This window comes from Cetorhinus maximus, chromosome 13, assembly GCF_964194155.1.
Source record: "Cetorhinus maximus chromosome 13, sCetMax3.hap1.1, whole genome shotgun sequence".
Classification (NCBI taxonomy): Eukaryota; Metazoa; Chordata; class Chondrichthyes; order Lamniformes; family Cetorhinidae; genus Cetorhinus; species Cetorhinus maximus.
In genome coordinates this window covers 115,454,939-115,470,861 of record NC_135891.1, presented here as the reverse complement: position 1 = coordinate 115,470,861, position 15,923 = coordinate 115,454,939, and the positions used below count along the sequence as shown (strand labels likewise).

General features: G+C 43.8%; 1 long non-coding RNA gene across 1 annotated transcript; it reads left to right on the top strand.

Moving 5' to 3' along the window:
• The first annotated feature begins 708 nt into the window (after positions 1-708).
• Positions 709-14,861, top strand: LOC144689259 (uncharacterized). The gene is made up of 3 exons (XR_013578610.1): positions 709-869; positions 8,520-8,642; positions 14,639-14,861. It is a non-coding gene; the product is annotated as an uncharacterized LOC144689259 (long non-coding RNA).
• The last annotated feature ends 1,062 nt before the right edge of the window (positions 14,862-15,923 follow it).

Here is a 15,923-nt window from a genome sequence, read left to right as displayed (position 1 = left end):
TCCCACTTCTATTCCTTGTCTGCTTATGAAATGTATTTTGTGTTGGAATTTGGTGCAGTGATGAGTGCTGTTCACAGCTTGGGGGAAACTTCACTGTGTATCTCACGATGGCCCGTCCAAACCCTCAGTTAATGAGCTCGTGGCCACATTTGAAGAACATGCTGGAGATTTCTCCCCCTGTGTCCCAGCCAATATTTACCCCTCAATCAACATCACCAAAACAGCTTAACTGCTCAACCATGATCACATTGCTGTTTGTGTGACCTTGCTACATGCAAACTTCCTACAAAACAACGGTGACTATGTTTCAGTAAGTATGTGAATGGCTGTAAGGCACTATGGATATGTCCTAACACTGTGAAAGACATAATGCATGCCTTCTTCTCTTTAACATGGAAAAGGTTGACAGTGAAGCTGAGAATGGGTTAAATGGTTTTCTGCGTTCAGAGAGATACCACGCTCTGTCTCTGGAAATGTGCTTATGCCTCTGGATAAACGTTACCATTTGCGATACACCCAGGAATGCAGGAGGAATGTACAGAGGAAGAGAAACATTAATCACTTGGCTGAGTTTGATCAGAAGGAACGCTGAGTTAATTTTATCTGATCCTGCTCTGTACAATATTTACACAACACAAAAATTGGACAAGCATTTCCTTGAAGCAGAAACATTAAATTTATCAAAGGATGTTTGTGTTCTGTCAGCTCTATGCAAAAGCACACCAGTGATGGGAAAATTACAGGAACAATGGTGCCTTCAAACTGAAATGACTGCCCTGGAGTCTGCAAGGTCATGAATCCAAACCCCAAAATTTCCTTACATCAGGACAAGTTTTCGTGGAGCCTGGGTCATAAAAGATTAAATCAAGGTTCGCGTTAATCTTCACATTTTTCTTAAATAAAAGAATGCCAAAGGTTGTGGGGAGTGAGCAGGAGAGTGGGATTAGACAGGGGGGGGGATATTAAAGGATATGGGGAGTGAGGAGAGTGGGATTAGACTGGGGTGATATTAAAGGATATGGGGAGTGAGGAGAGTTGGATTAGACAGGGGGGTGATATTAAAGGATATGGGGAGTGAGGAGAGTTGGATTAGACAGGGGGGATATTAAAGGATATGGGGAGTGAGGAGAGTTGGATTAGACAGGGTGGGATATTAAAGAGTGTGGAGAGTGACCAAGAGCCAGGCTCTTGCTTATCCATAAACGTGGCTCACTCACCAGCACTCTGTACTTGTGCATGATGTACACAGAGGCAAGGGTACACATATGACTCTGTGTTATTACTGAAGCTTGATTGCAATATATAAAATAGGAAGAAGCCAGGATGATGTGAAACAGAGAGAGACAGAGAGAGAGAGAGTGAGAGTGAGAGGGAGAAACAGAGCTAATATTTCAGATCAAAGACCTGTCATCAGGGCTGAGGTGGAAAGTTGTGTGTTCCAGTGTCTAGAAGTTCCCTGAGCCTGGGGAGCCTATAGTTCCCCATTGCTTTCTCAATGGCAACGCCTCAGCCAATCACAATCAATTTGCCTACCAATCAGTACCCTTTCCTCCTGTAGTATAAATTGTTGTGATCATTTGAAATTGGGCATTCTTGCGTTTGTCCTGATGAGTACAAGATGAAAAGCTTTGACAACATGTCTCTCTTTTCAGTAATATTCGAGTTCTGTACTAGCAAGCAATTGTTTGTTTTATAAAGGTTCATCATGACTTCCCTGTTTTTATACTTTATGCCACCATTTATAAAGTCCTTGAGTCCATATGCTTTATTAACTACTTTCTCAACCTACCCTGCCATCCGCAACGATTTGTTTACATATACCCCCAGGTCTCTCTGATCCTGCATCCCCTTTAGAGTTGTACCCTTTATTTTGTTTTACCTCTCCACGTTCTTCCTACCAAAATGAATCACTTCACACTTCCCTGTATTAAATTTATCTGCCACCTGTCTGTCCATTCCACCAGCCTATCTGCGTCCTCTTGAAATTTATCACTCACGGTTCACAATATTTCCAAGTTTTGTGTCATTCACAAGTCTTGAAATTGTGCCCTGTACCCCCAAGTCTTCATAATTAATACATATCAAGAAAAGCAGGGGTCCTAATACTGATCCCCGCAGAACCCCACTGTATACCTTCCTCCGGTCTGAAAAACAACCATTCGCAACTACTTTCTGTATCCACGCTGCTACTGTCCCTTTAATTCCAGAGGCTCTAACCTTCAACAAAGGTGAAGTACCATATAAATATAACCCTTTGAAATACGCAGCTGCTGTCCTAAAAAATAGATAGACTTGCATCTATTCCACAAACATTCACTCCCTCTGCCACCGATGAACAGTAGCAGCAGTGTGTGTACCATCTACAAGATGCACTGCAGGAACTCAGCAAGGCTCCTTAGACAGCATCTTCCAAACCCACGACCACTACCATCTAGAAGGACAAGGGCAACAGACACATGGGAACACCACCACCTGGAAGTTCCCCTCCAAGCCGCTCACCAGCATGATTTGGAAATATATCGCCGTTCCTTCAAAATCCTGGAACTCCCTCCCTAACAGCACTGTGGGTGTACCTACACCACATGGACCGCAGCAATTCAAAAAGGCAGCTCACCATCACCTTCTCAAGGGCAATTAGGGATGGGCAATAAATGCTGGCCTAGCCAGTGACACTCACATCCCATGAATGTATATAAAAAATTATATAGCGCCATTCCTGACCTCAGGATGACCCAAAGCACTTTACAACCAATGAAGTACTTTGAAGTATTATAGAAAATGCAGCAGCCAATTTGTGCACAGCAAGCTCCCATAAACAGCAATGTGATAATGACCAGATAATCTGTTTTTATGATGTTGATTGTGGGATAAATATTGGCCACGCCACCGGGGATAATTCCCATGTTCTTTGGAATAGTGCCATGGTATTTTTTGTATCCACCCAAGAGAGCAGATAGGGTCTCAGTTTAATGACTCATCTGAGAGGCAGCACCTCAGACAATGCAGATTGTCTCAGTACTTTGAGTTCATTTGAGTTCAAGTCTCTGGAGTGGGAATTGAACCCACAATCTTTTGACTCAGGAGTGAGAGTCCTGAAAATCTGACAATACCGAGCGTTATTAATTTTGGCAACCCTTCGTCTCCAACCAAAACGTTAACTGATGTATATCAGGATTTCAGGAAATGCAGATAATTATCTTTTTCTGATCTGCTACCCAATAGCTTGCCCAGCCCAGTGACAAACCATTTCCTTGTCTGTATGTTAACAGTCAGATAGCTTCCTTGGCTTTATATATAGTCGCATTGAGTACTGTACAAAAGCAAGGAAGTCATAGTAAACCTTAACTCACTAGTTAGACCTCAACTAGAGTATTGTGCCCAATTCTGGGCTCCACACTTTAGGGGAAGGATATCAAGGTCTTGGGGAAGGTGCAGAATAAATTTTCTAGAATGGTACCAGGGCTGGGTGGGAGGGGCTTCAGTTAATGTGGAGAGATGAGAAAAGCTGGGATTGTTCTTAGGGCACAGAAGGTAAAGAGGCAATTTAATAAAGGCGTCCCAAAGTTATGAGACATTTTTAAAGAGTAAATAAGAAGAAAGGGTTTCCATTGGCAGGATGGTCGGTAACCAGAGGACATGGATCTAAAATAATTGGTTAAAAGGACCAAGGGGAAATGAGAATTTATTTTATACTTGTTGTGACCTGGAATGCATTGCCTGAAAGGGTGGTGGGAGCTGATTCAATGGCAACTTTCAAACTCTTTCGAGTTATCAACAGTCACAGATTGCAACTCTTTCGAGTTATCAACAGTCACAGATTGCAACTCTTTTGAGTACAATCACAGTTCTTGGTTTCCAGGAGTGGGACATGAACCCACAACCCTCTGATTCAAAGGCGAGGGTGCTATGAACTGAGCCACAGCTGACACCTCCAATGGCAACTTTCAACTCATCAACAGTCACAGATTGTAACTCTTTCGAGTACATTCACAGTTCTTGGTTTCCGGGAGTGGGACATGAACCCACAACCTTCTGATTCAAAGGCGAGGGTGCTATGGATTGAGCCACAGCTGACACCTCCAATGGCAACTTTCAAATTGGACATTTACTCGAAAGGTAATAATTGCAGGGCTATGGGGAAAGAGCAGGGGGAATGGGACTAATTAAATAATGCTTTCAAAGAGTCAGCACAGACATGGTGGGCTGAATGGCTCCTTCTGTGTTGTATAATTCCATTGATTGGTGATTTATTTAAGAAACGACAATTAAGCTGAAGGAGAAACATGTGTAATAGGGCTTAGAGCTTCACATAAGTGTAAAAAGTGATTTGAAATACTTCACAGCTGCTGGTGAGGATTTATAACCCGTCCAACCTGTTTAGAATCTATTACAGTTCTGCTGACAGGAAAGAACATTGGAGTAAATTATATCTTTATAATGACTTCAATTAAAACTTGTTATAAACTTGGCCTAGTCAGCAATATAGGATTGGTTGCCAATTAACCATTTCACTGCTGCAATGAACTGAGGCTCAAAGAAGCAATTTGTTTTATTGTCTACAATCCTTAAATGTGCTAACTCTAGGCAGACCATAGGCGCCAAGCGGTATCAGCCTGTGAAACTACTCAGTGAACCTTGCTGGGCTACTGGAAAACAGGGTGCCTCAAAACCAAGCCTGGTCCTGTCCTCCACCCAACTCTGCATGGACCACTTGAGACCTCAACAGCAATCTGAAGCAGGGACCTTGCTTGATTTCCCCTCTGGCTCAGTTGGTAGCACTCTCACCTCGGAGTCAGAAGGTTGTGGGTCCAAGTCCCACTCCTGAGACATGGACACATGATGTAGACTGATTTTGGAGGTTCACACTGAGAGAGTGCTGCACTGTTTTAGAAAGATGAAACATTGCATCAAGGTGGAGGTAGAAGATTCTATAATGCTATTTGAAGAAAATCAGTGAAGCTCTCCCTGGCATCTTATCCAATATCTATTTTTCACACAACAGCAAAAACATATTAACTGGTCATTCGTTAACTCGCTGCTTGTGGGATCTTACTGTGCATAATTTGCCTGTCACATTTGCCTGCACAGTGACAATGCATTAAAAGTAACTAGCAGGCTGAGGATGTGGAAGGTCCTATATAAACGCAAGCTCTTCTTCCGAGGTTCAAATTGCACATCACGGACCCCCACCCAACCCCTAAACACTGGTACAAACCCTGAAATCCCATGCACTTTATAGAATATGCGACTTATTCAGTTACCAGAAACCAGTGGAGTTTTGAATATAAAGACCAATTGTTTGAAATTAGTGGAATTATTTTGTTTCAATACAGAACAAGCCCAAACCAATGTTCATGGGAACAACGCTGTACAAGACCTGTCAATAAGATTTATAATTGTGCTCATCCCAGCCACACCAACACAAATTTACATTGTCACTTGTTCCAACTTTGGCCTGACATGCTCCTTTAATGTCTGATTGGCTAATTTTACGGCCCTCCTTTATTTCTGATTGGTTAAAGTACCATGGCAACATTGTTGGTATTGGTGAACATCTTCCGATGCAGCTTCATTGCTGGATTATCTTGCTCAGCGATTAACTGCAGTGCTCACTGTTGCTGCCCAGTCTCTTAAAAGGCACAATACCTAACTGATTCAATGTTGGTCCAACTATTATTTTTGCCTTGTGATATGTGTGTGAGTCATAGTTTCATGCTAGATATCAATCCACAGTAGTTTCGTGGTTACTCTGCATTCAATCCCTGTGGCTGTAGCCACTGACATTGCAGTGGGCTGGGGGGAATTTTAATCCCTAAGAAGACCAGTTGAGGGGGGGTTGAAAATAGATGAAATAGCAAATTTACCTCTTCAGTTTTAACGGAAGGTGGTTGGGCCTCAAGAAGCAGCTCCATCCTTAAAATATTTTATTCAGGTTGCTTGCCTCAATTCTAATTTACTTTGCATTTACCTCCCACAGGCATTCCAGACCTCAGGAACCGCAGCAGCTGAAGGGAGGTGGGGCAGATTAATGTCTTTACAGCATTGGTTGCAGGCCAGGAAGAGCAGGGGTGCTTCAGCATCCTGGACCCCTAACTACCTTGTAAACCATCCTGCAATTCAAACCCCTTGATTAACCAACCTTCACGCCCATATCAGACCCCAGATGTTTGCGCCCGCCCCCCCCGCCCCCCCTCCAATATCTATCTCTCTATTCCCCCAATGCCTAATGTCCAAAATCCGTTCACCACCTACCACCCTGCCACCACCCCCCACCCCCCTCCACCACCCCCAGCACCACCTCCACTTGTCAATCTGCACAACCTCTCAATTGAGCTGGTTCCAGTCAGGCAACCAAAATCAAAAAACTCACATCTAGCTCCTGCCCATATTTCTGGTTCTCCCTGTTGTTACATTCCCCTGCCCACCTCCCTGTTATTATTGGGTCTGACCTCACAGATGGCCTGTGGAGGTAGAAGATTCTATAATACTAAGCTCTCCCTGGCGTCTTATCCAATATCTATTTTTCACGCAACAACAAAAACATATTAACTGGTCATTCATTAACTTGCTGCCCGTGGAATCTTACTGAGCATAATTTGCCTGTCATATTTGCCTACACAACCACAGTGACCTTGCATTAGAAGGCATCCAGGGCAACTTGACCTTAAACAGCACCACCAAGAAGAGCACAGCTTCCAAACAGCAAAAAAGCAGCTGATTTTTCAGCTTCTACAGAAAACTGCTCTCCCTCTCATAAAACCATCCCATAGGCTACCCTCTCAGTGCCTGGCAGGCTGCAAAGGTTGCTGAAGGATGTTCTATACCAGGCCCAAACATTCAACCTTCTCAGGTGGGCTCAACTTCCAACACCGATGCCATATACACGTAAAACTACTAGTGCTGCGATACTGGATGATGCATATAAACCAACATGCTGATGTTAGCTGGGCTAACAATGACCCTTTGGTGTTACCATTAATAAGTATTAATCACCAAATTGCACAGGACTATTTTAATGGAAAATAGGGAGGTGAAGATATATACTTATCATGAAATTAATATTTGATTGAAGATCAATATTTCAACACTGATTGAAAGGGAATTTAACTTCCCAAACATGAACCAATACCATAGATAAAAGCAAAAAACTGCGGATGCTGGAAATCCAAAACAAAAATAAAAATAAAAATACCTGGAAAAACTCAGCAGGCCTGGCACCATCTGCGGAGAGGGACACAGTTAACGTTTCGAGTCCGTATGACTCTAGAAGAGTCATACGGACTCGAAACGTTAACTGTGTTCCTCTCCGCAGATGGTGCCAGGCCTGCTGAGTTTTTCCAGGTATTTTTATTTTTATTTTTGTTATGAACCAATACCATGTCACTAAACCACAATTAAAATTATGTGAAGGCTACAGAACTGTGCAATATAAAGAAAGAAATATGTGCATTTAAATAGCATCTTTCACAATGTCCCAAAACGTTTCAAGGCCAATTAAATACTTTTTGAAATGTAGCCACCTTTATAATGTAGAGAATGCAGCGGCCAATTTGCACACAGCAAACTGCCACAAACAGCAATATGAAAGTGACCAGATAATCTGTTTTTGTGATGTTGATTTAGGCATAACAACTGACCAGGACACCAGGGATAACTCCCCTGCTCTTCTTTGACGGAGTGCCCTGTGGACTTTTTACACCGGCCTGAGATGGCCCCTCGATTTGACATCTCACCAAAAGGCAGCAATTCTGACGGTGCGCGGTGCTCCTTCAGCATTGCACTAGAGTGTCAGCTTAGAGTTTTGTGCTTATGTCTCTGAAGTAGGACTAGTCTAAACCCACAGCCTTCTGGCTCTGAAGCAAGAATGCTACCCACTGTGCTACAGCTGGAACAACTTAGATTCATCAACTATTGGAACTGACTCTTGCCTGTAAATCACAAAGCTTGTCAAACATTTGTCATTGTCATTTTGTTGGCAAACATATAAATGATAGAAACCTCTAGGCTTTTGGCAAGGGCAGAGCTCAGATCATAAAGAAGCCAAGTGGATTAACAGATAAGGTTCAACATGATCTTCTGGACTGATTCTGTTCACCTGAGGGGGGTCAGAGTGGAATTTTCCAGAGCTACCCCCTGCCCCCACCCCCCCACCACTTTTTGGCCTGAATTTTATTCTAGTTTTTTTGTTGTCCCTCCCAGAATAGCATAGCTCCGAGAGGGGGCTGGAGAGTCGGATGGGGTCAGCGGAACAGGGTTGGGTGGGGGGCAGTGTGGTTAGGAAATGTTCAGTCATGACGCTCAAACTATTCTGAGTGGGGAACAGTTTCCCTGAACCAGCAGATCATTTGCTGCCCACCATTTCCATCTGTTTTTATTTTAAAAACGGCGGGTTTTTTACTCTGGCAGCTGTGAAATAGTGAAAACCTGTCGGCTTAGTGAGGGGAGAGGGAGGACACTGGAGTCGTGTTGGCAGTCTAAGGGTTAAAACTAATGTCTTAGCTCAATCTCCTCTTATGCAGAACCTCGGGATCGAGGACAAATTGCCTTCACTCCGGTTGGATGGGTTCTGAGATGGCCGGTAAATCCAATGCGCAATCTGCAGGCTCTGCCACATGTGGGGCAGGTGGTGCTTGAAGTGTTGGGTAAGCAGGTCGTTTGGAAGTTTGTTTGCTTGCTCCGATGCCTTTGTTCAATAAGTAACTGTACCCTGGTAACTTCGCTCTAGTCAGAGATTCTAGCACTGGACAATAGATGGATGTTTGGATAACTGAAGCTGGGGCACATATTTCCACCTTCCCATTTGTAACATTTGGGACTGATATTAACTCATGCTGAGGTATAGTTTCAGATTTCATGCTTGTGAATTACTGCGATATCCTGAAAGCATGCTACTTGACACCTCAGGTATAAGCCATTGCTACCTAGAAGGAAAAAGACAGTAAAACTTGGGAAATGATCAGTACTGGTCTTGTATACCTTAAAATGGAACTCCAGTTCGGACCAGTGCCAATCATTTCCGAGTTTTACTGGCTTTTCCCTCTGGGGGCCATTCTGGGCTTTAAGAAAAGATCAAGGGGGAGAGAGAACCTGGAGGTTTTTGACTGGAATGGTCCCAGTGTTTCAGGAAATGGCCAGGCTATGGAATAGGGCTCTGTCTCTTTGCACCACAAGTGGATTGGACCATGGCTCAGCCCCGCCTCATGAGCAGAGAGGCACAAACATGTTTGTGCCAGCGATCGTTCCGACAAAGGTTTTCCATTTCATTGTCCAGTATCAGCAAGGACACAACAATCACAAAGAGGAAGCTTTGAACCACTTGTAACTACATTTTCCTGACCTTTGTGAGAGTGTTTATTGATTGTAAAATGCTAAGTTTCGGTGAGTCATGCCGGTGAGTAAGGTTATTTATGGTTTCTATGGGGTGGACTTCCATTCCCTTTCTTGACCGAGTGGATTTGGTTATCGTAAAATCCATCATTATCACCCGTGATGAATGGGCCGCTGATTGTAAACGCCAGCTGGTTGTGTAACTGGCTTGCTGTTATGGAGCCCTTGCATCCAATTAAATTAGATGTCCGGATAATATTATCATTTAATCTCAATCATGAGCTCTGGAGGAACCTTTCAATAAGCTACATGCAACCAATTGTATTATATCTCCAATTAAAACAAACATTAATAGTTCCCTCACAATGCACCCTCAATACTTTAAATTAATTTATTAAACCCTTCCAGGACCCCTTTGAGAAATATTATGTTTTAGCCATTTCATTCATGTTTTCAGCATACAAGTCACCTGTCCCAATGTTTTGTGCAGATAAGATTGTAAATTCTGGGAGATTGTTGTGTGTTTGCAATACCCATACATCCTTGGCTTGATAAAGGATTTGTATTGCACCTTTCACAGCCTCGGGGCTTCTCAAAGCGCTTTACAGCCAATGAAGTAACTTAATGCAGTGTAGTCACTGTTGTAATGTAGGAAAAGCGGCAACCAATTTATGCACAGCAAGATCCCACAAACAATAATGTCTGATCATCTGATAATCTGTGATGGGGGAGTTTGGGAATAAATATTCATCAGAGGAATGGATTGGAAATCTAAAAGGGAATTAGAGGGGATTGGAAATCTAAAAAGGGAGTTAGATGGGAAAAGAGAGAATATGAGAATTTTTTATTTATTTAGTGAATGCACCTCCCCAAAGCCAAGTGATAACCTCTTCATTTACTGAGTTTAAGATGATTAATCCGCCACTTAGCCTGTAGAGGAGACACTCCTCGGTAATGTTCAGCATTGTTTGTGTCTCTCCACAAGTGCATAAGGTCCCAGCAGCAGAGGTTGGCTGCACAATGGCAAGGACCTCCCTTGCAGTGGTAGTTCCAAGGCTGATGGGGTTTGTCACAAGGAACTTTTTTTTTATTCATTCATGGGATGTTGGCATCGCTGGGCCAGCATTTATTGCCCTTCCCTAACTTCCCCTGTTCAGAGGGCAGTTAAGAGTCAACTACATTCCTGTGGGTCTGGAGTCACATGTAGGGCAGACGAGGTAAGGACAGCAGATTTCCTTCCCTAAAGGGCATTAGTGAACCAGATGGGTTTTTATGCCAATCGACAATGGTTTCATGGCCATCAGTAGTCTTTTAATTCCAGATTTTTATTGAACTCAAATTTCAACATCTGCCATGGTGGGATTTGAACCCGGGTCCCCAGGGCATTACCCTGGGTCTCTGGATTACTAGTCCAGTGACAATACCACCATGCCCCTTGCTAGTGACTTCCCGTGTTTCCCATTCCTTGATCCAGCGGACGCTTGCTATGCTTTAAGATGCATGAGAATTGATTTGTGGTTAAAGTAAATGGGAACCTAAAACTATTTAAAAAGCACATACATAAAGGATAGTCAAAGGAGGGGTGGGGCCAACTAAGGGGCAGGAAGGAGATCTCCCCGGAGGGAGAGGCATGGCTGAGGTACTGAGATATCGCATAGGATTTAAATAGATAAAGAGGAGGTAATTAAAAGGATGGCAGCTGGTGTGGACAGGATAGGATGGGATGTGTTCTAAATTACTGAGTGACTAAGGATGGAAATTGAGAAGAATGGGTTTCATATATGGGTTTCAGGAGGCCATCAGTGGACTGATGAAATGGCTGATACAACATGGCAGATGAAATTTAATACAGAGAAATGTGAAGGAAGAATGAGGAGAGGCAATACGAACAAAATGGTACAATTTTCATGGGTATGCAGGAACAGAGAGATCCAGGGGGGTGTGTACCTAAATCTTTGAAGTTGGCAAGTCAAGGTATGAGAAGGCTGTTACAAAGCAAGTAGGATCCTTGGTAGAAGGATACAGGACAAAAGTAAGGAAGTTGTGCTAAATCTTTATAAAACACTGGTTGGGCCTCAGCTGGAGTATTGCGTATAATCCTGGACATCACACTTCAGGGGAAGGAGGCCAAGACCTTGGAGAGGAGCAGAGGAGATTTATTAGAATGGTCACAGGGATCAGGGACTGCACTTGTGTGAAGAAGCTGGGATTGTTCTCCTTAGAGCAGAGAAGTTTAATAGGAGATTAGATAGAGGTGTCCAAAATCATGAATGGTTATGATAGAATAAATAAGGAGAATTTGCTTCCAATGGTTGAAGCATCGCTAACCAGAAGACACAGATTTCAGGTGATTAGCAAAACGGTGACATGAAGAAACATTTTTTTTACAGAGCAAGTTATTGTGATCTGGAATGCGCTGAATGAAAGGGCAGTGGAAGCAGGTTCAATAGTAACTTTCAAAAGGAAAAACAATTACAGGGATATATGGGAAACAAGCAGGGGAGTGGGACTGGATAACTCTTTCTAAAAGAGACAGCACAGGCATAAAGGGCTGAATAGCCTCCTTCTGTGCTGTATCAATCCATGACTCTACAGCACTGAGGAGGACTCCACTGATTTACTTTGGAATCATGTTGTCAGATCTTTTCTATCTGGTAGAAACAGCAGACTGTCTCATCACACGAGACACCTCATGCGAATGACAGCACCTCTGACAATGCTACCCTCCCTCAGTACTGCACTGGTCTTTGGCATGGGATTTAAACTCACAAGCTTCTGACTCAGAGACAAGATGCCACCAACCAAGCCACAGTTGATGTCTAGTAGCAAGCTCATTACTCCTCTTCTCCCAGGTCACCCCAATGGTTGTGGGTTCAAATCCTGTTTCAGTGACTTGCTCTCAGTGCAGTACTGAGGGAGTGCTGCACTGTCAGAAGTGCTGTCCTTTTGGATAAGACGTTAAACCGAAACCCATCTGCTCTCTCAAGTGGGCATAAAAGTTCCCATTGCCACTATTTCAAAAGAGGGGAAGGAGAAGTGTTCTGGCCAATATCTACCTCTCAATCAACATCACAAAAACCTGTTAATTACCACATTAACTTTTGATATCACAGGCAAATGATTTTCAGGTTTGACATTCGAGACAGGAGTGCTTGATGTTGCTTTCCAAGTTAATGGAGGTTGAGAAAGGAAACTGAAATGGTTAAAACAGGACTTTTGCGAAGGACTTTTGTGATCATGTTTTGAAAATATGCGTTGGCTATTGACATTCTTCGAGCTTCCACTTGATTGGTCCAATCTGTCGGTAGTGTTGCTTTAAATTCTAGTTCCCTCAGTTGTCCTTGACCGTTTCCTTCTCAGACGATGTCTGATACTGGTAGCACCCGTTGATAATTGGTGTTTTATAGCTGTCTGGCAATGACTTGCTAATTTAAACAGCTATTTACTTCAGCAATAAGGCTTGTTTATATTTATACCTTCAGCTGGGGTCGCTCCACTCACACACTGCCGCTGAATGGACTTCAGACTCCAGACACACAGGCGCCTGGGAGAGAAGACACTGGCAATGCCTTTCAGCAAAGCTGGCATCTCTCATCTTCCCCAGAGATAAGCAGTGAAGATCAAAGGTAATCCCTGGTCTTCTTAAGCTTTCTGTTGAAACTTTGCTGATCTGTAAACCACTCCTTAGAAAGACCAAATGAGCCCTCAGATTAAAGGAGGCAAGGCCCCCATCCAGTTTCCCGAAATTGCAGGGTCCTGAGTCATAGCCAGGCTGTTCAAGGCATACGCAGAACAGAGAGGCTAGGAACATTCCTTCAACTGCGTCACAGACACTCCCAGTACAGTACTGAGGGAGTGCTGCACTGTCAGAAGTGCTGCTCTGTGGGTGGGACGTCAAACTGAGGCCCTATCCACTCTCATGGCCACTATTTCAAAAGAGGGGAAGTGTCCTAGCCAATATTTATCTCTCAATCAACATCACAAATACATTGTAATTACCACATTCAGTTTTGTTGGAGTTTGCTGTGTGCAAATTGGCTGCCATGTTTCTTACATTGCAACAGTGACTGTAGTTCAAAAATACTTCGTTGATAAAACTCGTTGCGATGCCGTCTAGCTGTGAAAGGTGCTATATAAATGCAAATCTTTCAGGTAAGGTATATCAGATGACAGGACAGACACTCTAAACTGTTCTCAAACATCTCACCGCAGCTGATCTGATCCCTCGTATGGATCATGATGATCCTAGGGTTTGATCCCTATCAGTGCTGAGCTAGCCAATCACAGCTGAGCAACTGCAGTGGGCAATTCCCCCAGTCCCAGTATCCATGGTTCAGGGAGTGGGTTAAGTCAGTCAGATCATCGGCTCCTGGTATGTGCCAGCGTTGGGTTGTGAGGTGAAGTCTGGATTTATTTCGGGAAATGATGCCTCCTGTAGTCAAACAGCCCACCCACACTCACCATCCGTGCTCAGACTGAAAAAAGTAGCCACTTGGGTTCACACCAGAGCTACAAGATGTTTGAGAAAACTCCAGAGTTTGCCATGTCCTCTCATATTTCTTACCTTCCCTGAAAGTCTTACATTTATATAGCACCTTTCACAGCCCCAAGACAGCCAATGAAGTGCTTTTGAAGTTACAATTGCAATGTAGGGAAAGTGGCAGCCAATTTGCATACAGCAAGATCCCACAAACAGTAATGTGATACTGACCAAATAATCTGTTTCAGTGATGCTGCTTGTAAGGATATCTGCCCTTCCTATCTCTTGAAATAAACTTAATATACGAAACCTGTATCAAACAGTGGTTAGACCACACTTAGAGTACCGCGTGCAGCCCTGGTCGCCATATTCTAAAAGGGATATAGAGATACTGGAGAGGATGCAGAGCAGATTTACAAGGATGATACCCGAAAAGCGTGGATATACAGATCGGGAAAGGATTGACAGGCTGGGTCTCTTTTCTCTTCAAACAAGAAGGCAGAAGGTAGAGGTGATGACCTAATCGAGGTCTTTGAAATTATGAAAGGTTTTGATAGAGTGGATACCGAGAGAATGTTTCCTCTTGTGGGGAAGAGCATAACTAGAGGCCATCAATATACGATAATCAGCAAGAAATCCAATAGGGAATTCAGAAGAAACTTCTTTACCCAAAATGCGGGGAAAATGCGGGACTGACTACCACAGGGAGTGGTTGAAGCAAATAGTATAGATACATTTAAGGGTGTTACATCCCGGATGATGTTACTGCTAGACAAATCAGATCCCAGAGTGAAAGTTGGCTTGATAGATCCTAATTTTTATTTTTTTTAGAAACCGTGACGGGAAGTGACTGAGTAAATTCACAGGAGTCTGCTGATGAACTTCTAACACAAAGGCCAGAATCTTACGATGATCGGGGCGGACGCGCGCCCGACACGAAAGCACGTGAAATTGCGCAAAATGATGTCAGGCGTGCACCCCGACGTCATCGCGCACGCGAACGATATTGATGTTGGCGGACGTGCACGGGAGTCGGAGCTCTGCACGCTGTCAATTAAAGGGCCAATTAAAGCCATTAAAAACCCTATTGTCCACGAGCTTACGTTGCCCATGTGATTTTGCGCTCGTCGCACGGGCAAAACGGACAGGTGGGTAGGCCGTTTTTAACAGAACCTCATCCAAGGGCGGGATGAAATGTCTGGGGTGAAATATAATAAAAAATGATATCCGGGGACTGATGCTTTTTTTGAGTTCTGCTGTCAGGTGCTTGAATGTGCTGCATAGGCACAGTCTGCTGCATTTTTTTCCTTCTCATTTAAGTTTTACAGGTCTGCAGCTTCCTGAGGCAGCTCCGCAACAGCTGTCTGCCTTCAGGGAGCTCGTTAGGAGTGCCCCTCCCACACCCTCACTTCTGTTGGCACCCGCCCTCCTCCCGCCCTCTCCTTGACAGTGCTGAGGCTCCCTCAGCACACATTTCACACTGGCTGCCCGTTAATTGGCCAGCCGGCGTGAAATTGCGTTCGGGGGGGCCGATCGCAGGCGCAAGCGCATTTCACGTCTGCTTCTGGGCCCACCGAATTGACGCACACGGCAAGGGTGAAATTCAGGCCAAAGAATAAGACGTTTATTCAACAAGGAAAATGAACTATAATATGATCTCAATGCAAACACAATGATATGATTCAAATATTCACGATTCCCTCACCCCAGCTATATCTTTACAGACACATGCAAATTTGGAAAGTTAAAACAAATTACCCTATCTGTTTATACTCTAACAGTATACAGTAAGTATACAGTATACATGAACCAACTGGCAAATTGTGATCAGACACACCACTCTCCAAAGTAAATGACAGATGCGATCAAAGCAGATTCCATGGATTTGTCAACAACCCGCCCAGACACTTGTCACACCCGTGAGCCAACCGGTCTCACTGAAACTCTGTCTTTCTCACGAGGGTTTCCAAGCTCCACATTTGAAGAACTTTCATAGAATTCTCTTCAAACGTCAGTCCCACTCAGGCTGCTTCAACCAGGATTCACCTCCAAAGTTTCAATCTCGCCTTCTGAGATTCCTTCCCTCTGGATCTCCGCGTAGACTCAAGCTTCACCT